Here is an 8,401-nt window from a genome sequence, read left to right as displayed (position 1 = left end):
CAAAGAAAAGACACGTAAACAAACATATTTATTGACAAAATCGCCATACCACGTATATTTGAAGCAACTTTCAAATGACAGATCGATGTATTGATGAAATGAGAAGATTACGAAATACAATTATTGTTAATAAATTCTATACCATCAACATGAGAGTAACAAGAAAGTATTTACACCTTCATGAATTGGCTTGTCTGTAAGCTTCAAGTAACATTTTGTTTCATTGTGTTGGCTCTTTTGAATATTAGATTGAAAATGTTCATACAAACGATTAATGAACTTTAATGTGTACTGAGCATAAAAATAAAAGACTCTGTTCGACGTAAGCAATTTTGTATCGTTGCTGACGACGTTGCTTGGCATAACTACGACTGTTACCGTTAAAGTGGGGGTGTTTTATTTGGAGTTGTCTTATTGTTGACTTTGGCACACGAGCTGGTGAGCCGATGGTGGATAAAAAGCGAAAGTCCATATTGCCAGATATAAGAGTTATTTAATAATATATGTAATAACAAGGAATTGTACATGCGTATGGTTACTTTGTATGGCAAAAAATACATATTAATTTAATAATAATGCAGCACTTGCAAACAAGTATAGTAATGAAGAAATAAATGAATTGTATACTTTGATAAACACAATATTTGAAACATGTATTCACAATTTAACATGCAATGGGATTGATCCTCGAGTTTTATCAGCATCTGTTACGGCCAGCTCCTAAACTTCATATTCAAGGTATAATGATAATAATACAAATGCTGTTATATATATCGAAATGGTAGGGTTTTTGGTCCAATTTACGCCGTATTAAGCCATTTTGACCGGCTTGGGCTCGGCATTTGTTCACCATATTAATGAACGTATGAGTAAAAGCACACGATATACACAAGGCGTAAGAAATATTATGTTATGGCTTATTCATTTAAATGGAAAGCTTCTTTATAAATGATTAAATCAAGCAGGTGACATAAATTCCGAATTGATAAATGACTTCTTATGTATTATCTATGAACGACGCATAAGATTACAGAATATGTTTACTTTATAATGTAATCAATTTGAACATAAAACATTAAACAAATTGGTTTTTCTATCAATAAACTCAAACTAACAGATTTCCGGACTGTTTAATTCGAAAAGTACAAGGATTAACACAACATATTCAAAAATAGAAAAATCCGCTTAAGTAAAATACATAGAAAATCCCTATATGAAACATGCACCTCCCTGCTTATGGAATAAAATCATGGTATTTTAGACAAATGTAAATGAACGAGTCATCTGAAAAACACTTTCTATAAATAGTTCCGTCGTTCGAGGTTATACCGTCTTGACAATTTTATCCCTTGAATTCAACTTCCGTTTCTTTCCCCATCTCTTCATCCGATTCTGTGTTCATTGTTGTAATTTTGATTTCCGTCCCACCAAATTTATAAATATGTTTGTAAATGCATCCTTTTTCGAAGTCTTCCTCGCGGATTTTGAATGTCACTTGACCAATTTTTGTACATGAGCTATCTGTTGTGAGTTCTGTATCTGGAGATGTTGATATAAATATTTCGGACGTAATTGATTTCTGCGTTTTCACAATTGGACCAAACAAGGACCCATCAACCACATCATCGACGGGTACTGATGTACCTTCTTAAACGATCAGAACGAAATTGTCATAGCATCTCATATCACCGTTTTTGTCTAACTCTCGGCGACCAACTTTGTGAGAGCATGATTTAATGTATTTGTGTGTGATATCAGTGCCATACGTATATTTCACAATTCGTGATTTTACAAACAAAGGATTGTATGCGAATTTCACAGCCCCCTTAGCGACGGATAACTCTGCCTCTGGTGGAATAATTACCTTTTTATCTGTAAACGTTTTCTTCACTGCGTTTTGAAGCACGATAGATTGAGATAGTCCACGGACCATGAGAATGACACTACAGTTTGACATCGCAGTCTTCCCGAGCATTTCAGACAGCTGTGCTACAGTGCTTTTAACAGAATAGTCGAACCAAGATACTGTGACACTGGGATCTACTCTAAGCTTGTCATTATGTGCAATAACTTTGCCTTCATACTTAGAATTAGCAACAGCTTCTTCAAGGGATCGTTATGATTTTGATTTGCTCAGTTGTCGCAACGCGTATCCAATTATAATGGTTATTGTTTTGCTTGAAGAAATCTCTCTCTTCTTCAGTTCGATTATTTCACACAGGTCTAAATTCTTCCATGCTCTTTTTTTCAACTCTTTAAGAATGCCTCTACCTGGATGAAAATTATTTAAAAGAGGGTATTAGCTGTTTGGTATAGGCACTTTATTCGACTGCAATGTTATCGAAGTATTTGGTAAAATCAACATTGATCTATATTCTTTCAAATTATTGTCCCCAATATGACACACAAGCAATCACCTATGGGCGTGAGAAATAATTTTGAAAAACTGTAAGTCATCTCATAAATACATTTATGTTTCAAAGACAAGCATATGAGCAAAAATAGTTGGTATCATTCTCTAAGATCAGCTTAATAGATAAATGACAAACATAGGTTTAAGGAACGTCTGTGGAATAGTATTTAATCAGGAATTCGAGGAAAAAAAAACATACATGTACAATATTACTTACTGTCCGACGGTGAAGATTCATTTTGAATCTATAAAAGAAGAACCATTCCGTAGCTTTGTTCACATTTTTTCACATAATTCTGCGTATTTCCTCTGAGCGGAGTATCCAAAACTATGGAACTTTTTGCCGCACGGTTCGATCAGCACGGCTGTCGGGGCTACATGTAAGATGGAAATTAGTTTAAATTGAATATGTCAAAATTTACACAAGTTGATAGTTTTGGGTAGATATGATATGTATCGACAATACTTAAAATATGTCATATCTAATTGCAATATGTATTTCTTGTCCGAGTACATTTCGATTTGGAACGAATATTCCCAAAACACCCTGCAGCCGTATAGTATAAAGCGTGAGGAACAAATAGGTTCCTGTCAAATGACTTCCCAATTTGGATTAGCTTGTCACACGCAGAGTACGTGCAATTGTTGATACTACATGGACAAATTATAAGTATGTCTAAAAGTCATAATAATCAGCGCCACGCACGTGTATTCCGCGGGGATGTAGCATTTCAACTCACTATTTTATGGCAATGACAATGTCTTGATATTTAAATTCGAACCTTTTTCAGAGACTCGGTTTTCTGACTGCCAGTTCTTTGCTCGTACGCTATTTTGGTGTCTGTTATAGTCATGATCAAAACAGTAATACCAAGTAGAGAATGTTGTCCCAATATCAAGACTTATTTTCAGGAAGTCCTTCCTGTCTTCATTTCCTGAAAAGCAATGAAGAGTAAAATATATGCAGCATAATAGCTTTGTTTAAAAAATAAAGAATATAATGCATAACTTCCGCTTCATATTTGTTTCCGGTTTCATTTAGTTAATACAACGTTTAAGAGAGGATGTAAATAAGGATCTTTATAACTCCTTGCGCTATGTGTCTCTCGTTTACTTTAACAGTTAGGCTTTGAACCCTGTACCAAGCAGACTCTGTAATCTACATTGTATTGTCTTTGTAATATACATTTTTGCTTGAAACCTCTTACCTGTTCTTGTTTCTTCTTTTTTGTATCTCCCTGTGTCCTTAGCGGCCATTGTTTTGAAAAGGAAGTTGCTCACGTGTCGTTCACATGAAGAGAATCAGCTCATTTTTTTTCTGGAAGTTTATGTTATATTGTCTTTATTTATAAATCAAATCAGACAGTAGACTTTCCATTGTCATGTCACAAAGTAATTTATCGCGTCTTCGTGTTAGTTTGTGGTTTGCTCTGAATGTCGTATAGAATTGAACAGTTAACACTCTTGAAGCCATAATATAATATCACCATATATACAATGAATATTTAATCTGCGTCATTAACTATATTTAGTATTTGAGTAAATGTCAAACGAAAATGATATGGGCCGTGTTTACGTGTGTGTTTGTGTATGTGTATATATAATTATATATATGAATGCTTGTATTATGGTATAAATGAGTAAAAATATTTTTTTTGTGACTACGAGTGAAAAAAACTACGATCTTACACTGAATTCAACAAATTGTCTTTTTTACATATATTTATCGTGTTTTTCAATATATTTTACCGCTGGATTAAATTTTGTTTGTCGACAGTCCCTTTCTGTGGCTTCTTTGCGAAGAAAAGTAACTGCGGCCTAACCGCTATGTCAAGATTGTCTCCTTTTCGCGCGAGCAGTCCGTCCACTAAATAAGTTTACACTTTATGGAAATGGTTATTGGAATTCAAATTATTTCTAGATAAAACGCTACTACCATCAACAAAACCTATCATTTTTAACCATTATTGAGGCACAAAACAAGTATTTAATCAAAAGCATTTCGGAAAAAAATAAATATAGAATTATATCGCTTAGAAATACAATCAAATTAATCTTGAGCATGTGGCACTTTTTTACATTCAAAAACAATTACAACATATTTAAACTTACAAAGATGAACTTATAAAAGTGTGTATGCGTAAAAGCAACGGAAGTCTGTGTTTAGTGTTTTTCGTAGTGTATAATTATCTATTCACTGTCGCTTTCAGACTCTGGATCTTACGGGGTTTTTTCGGGGTGAATTTATGCTCATTGCAGCCGAAGGATGCTTTTTTGTTGAGACAGCGAATTAGTTTCATATATATTAAAGTTGAATGACACGTTTCCGTTAAATTTTTGGTTTACGAAAACCCCAGAGGAAATGTCGAGGATATGCCCGAAGGTGCATTTGAGAAGGATGGAGCGTAGACATTGAAAGTTTTCTCGACGAGATGTCGGAAAACACCATGGTCTAGTAAGGCTAGTTGGTTTTTAATCTGCTTTAATTGATCATGTTTTTATGGCCGATGATCGGAACTATTTGAAGGCGGGACTCCTTTATCGTTCAGGTTTTAGACAAGCCGTTTCTAAGCATTATTGTTAAAATGAAACATGAATTGTTGAACTGATGACGGTAAACAATTGAAGAAAATTGGTCAAATTCAAAATAATTGTGCATACATGTACGCGGTAAGAGTTTGTAGGTAGAAGTGATCTATGAACTCTACTAGCACATGTGGCCCAGTAAATATTCAACCGATACCTGTCAAGCGGGTTTATTGTAACAGTTTGTTCCATGTATAGTTATTTGTTCTTTTTTGATAGTTATGATCAATCGCAAAAATGTTTGTTTTATTTAAACTATTGCATAATTCGATTTTGACAATTCAATACGATTCGACCAATGTGTCTATAACTGCACTACAGACGACAACAAACATGTACTTTACTTGTTACACACATGTACCTATTCAAGTTAAGGGAAGCAAATCTTATAAAAATGGAAAAAATAGTCCCGAGTTGTCTGTATCTGGTGCATAGTGTATATATATATATATGTTATCATTCACCAATATTTTTCATTCTTTCACCAAAATGCGTGAAATAAATTATACCTTACTACTGTTCAGAAAATTGCTCAATAGCTCCATTCCTTTTTTTATCTTGTGTTCACAGAAAAACGTGATTTTCTTCATTTCATTTCTTCAACTGTGTGTTAAATTGTCTTAATAAAAATATGGTACTATGAAGATTATTTTGTTGTTTGATTAAGTGAGATTAAAATAGAAAGGACTTAAGTAAAAGTATGGTTAAAAAAATGACCCTCCGAACAACTTACAATTCGTCTAAAATAATGGAACATTTCTCTGTTTCCAAGCAACGCAAAACAAGACGAATTCGTTGTCTTGAAGATTGCTATCATTGTGATACTTACGAATCCCTCAGACATTAGACAATCATTGTCTCTTTGCTTTGTCATGATGCAGTGTTTGACAGTTGTTGATTTCAGCAAGATATATTTAGAAATTAGGCCCAAAAATAATGCTTTGATAAAATGTACTGCATTACACCATGTTTGAACTGTAAGTAAGACTTTTTATAATTTTAATATCATTGTACTTTTAAATTTTTTTTTGTCTTTATCGTTATATGTTTTTTTTCTTATTTTTTTTTGTTATATCTCACGACAATCTGTTAAGGTACAAGCGCTATCAAAATTCAATAACAAAGTTCAAAACATTCGTATGTATGTTTATTTCTGCTTTATGGTGTTTTTGACGTGAACATGTATTATTTTACGTAACAAACATATGCGGATCACGTGAAAGGCAATTGTTAGTGACTTCGTAAGTGTGTGGAACTGTAGATCAGGAGGCCCTCGGAGATATAAGGGATGCTAGAGGATAGGATCTCGACGTCTTCGGAGGGAATCGGGAGGTTAGAGGAGCGGGTTGGGAGGCACTCATGGTGACCGAGGAGGGTGACACTATCTGCATATGTTCATGACTTAACTTTATAGATAACTACGTGATAAATACCATAAATCATGCGGTACATAGCGAATTGTAGACACTCATAAAACAGTACGCTATTCTGGCTACGAATTGCAGCATCCTCACTCCTTACAGCTCATTCGCCATATCAACACGCCCATATGCGCACTTTGCGAAATGACGATAACTGGGTGAGATAAATTGCTACAGCATAAGAGAATGATGCGTAGCGATGGAGTGTTCTAATTTTTGTACCTCCTCCTCTGATTTTTAGTGGAATGAGGAAAATAATAAATAAATGAAGACTATACATTGTTTTGAGCAAAACAAAATGCCATAAACAATACTGAAACAGATCAGTTTCACCTTATATTTTGATCGTATACAATTTGATATGATATCTGTGGCCTAAAGATACAGTATAACGCTAAATGTTAGAAATTAAATATGATTTGAACAATGAGTGTTATCATTGTTTGAACGAAACACTCATCTGCGCATTCTGCATCAGGTGATCGCAGTGATTCACCTTTTTTATAATCAAATAATGACATTTTATTATCGGATCGAGTGTCATTATAACCCATTAAGGTCTTATCTTACATGTTGGTTTCATTATCAACTCATGTAGTTTTCACATCAATGTGGTATGTCTTCAATATATTATTTGTGTTTGTCGCATTTTGTATATCCGCCCGATATGCATGCCTATCTACATATACATTATACTGTGTAATACATAACTAATGGAATTGCAATTAGACAATTGGCGCTTTTTGGGAGCTTCCACCGCCAAAAAAGGAATATATAGCGTACACCATACTACTACCAACCATAACACTGCCCTCCAACAGATTGATGCAGAACTGTTGGAAAAGGACACATATTTTTAAACTATTGATTCCTGTCTGGTAGTGACGTGTGGTCTTGAAAACAATACTACCGATACATTGGACTGGTCGTGTTGTTGCAATAATTCATGTACTGCCGAGAGCCATTATATTAATGCGTTTTGATTATGAAATAATAAACATACAAACGCATGCTTCGAACATGCTTTTCTATAAAATTTCGGTAGTTCCAAGCAGGCTGCGTCGTCAATGGACTGCAGGTTGCCTTTTTGAGATTTTAAGCGTGCAACTTCAATTGCCAATTTGCTAGATTGAATGTTAAGCGTGTTACTTTATATTGCAAAAGCTGAATATATTCCATTTTTCAATTATGCAACATTTTCTAGCTCCGTTTTAAAACGAGTTATTTCAAATTGGTGTGCAGTGTTAGTTTCCTTATGCTGATGGTTCTCACTAGTGACAGCAAACCAAACTCACATGCGCCCAGGCCGGGAATCGAGCCTGGGTCGCCTTTGGGGAGAAGTGAGGGTGCTTACTGAACAAATTTACGCGACCATCATTTTTGACCTACTGATTTAAAAATAAATAGGGGCCATGTCCTGGTCATTACCAACTTGCATACCATGTGTAAATGGACACCGCGACCCTGAATATAGACTATCTGATCTCATACGTGCCATGACCAACCTGCATACCAAGTATGCAGTTCCTCTGTATTAGCGTTCTCAAGTTATTGAGCGGAAACATGTGACGTACGGACTGACCGACGGACAAGTAAAAAATAGTATGTCTCCTCCATTAATTGGGAAGACATAACTATTTCGTTAAAGGCATGGACATAGAAGGGAATTATTTATATTATATGATCAGGGTTGAGAATTTGGTACTACTTGCATTCACAATCTCAAACAACTATGTCAAACATCCTTTCAGCAAACAACACCTTGTGATAACACGGATACGGGCAAACATGTTAAGCGATTTAAGCGAACCTTCTTCTCAGCATCCCATGAAAAATTCCAGTAAATTTGATTGTAATGATACATAGTCTCAAACGCAAGTCAAGCATCCAAACAGCGAACAACGCCTTGTGTGGACATGAGTTAAAAAGAACAGATACAAGAACACATTTCGAACAAATCAAGCGAATCGCAGGAACTCAC

The sequence above is a fragment of the Mya arenaria genome, chromosome 1 (assembly GCF_026914265.1).
Source record: "Mya arenaria isolate MELC-2E11 chromosome 1, ASM2691426v1".
Classification (NCBI taxonomy): Eukaryota; Metazoa; Mollusca; class Bivalvia; order Myida; family Myidae; genus Mya; species Mya arenaria.
This window is presented reverse-complemented; position numbering follows the sequence as displayed.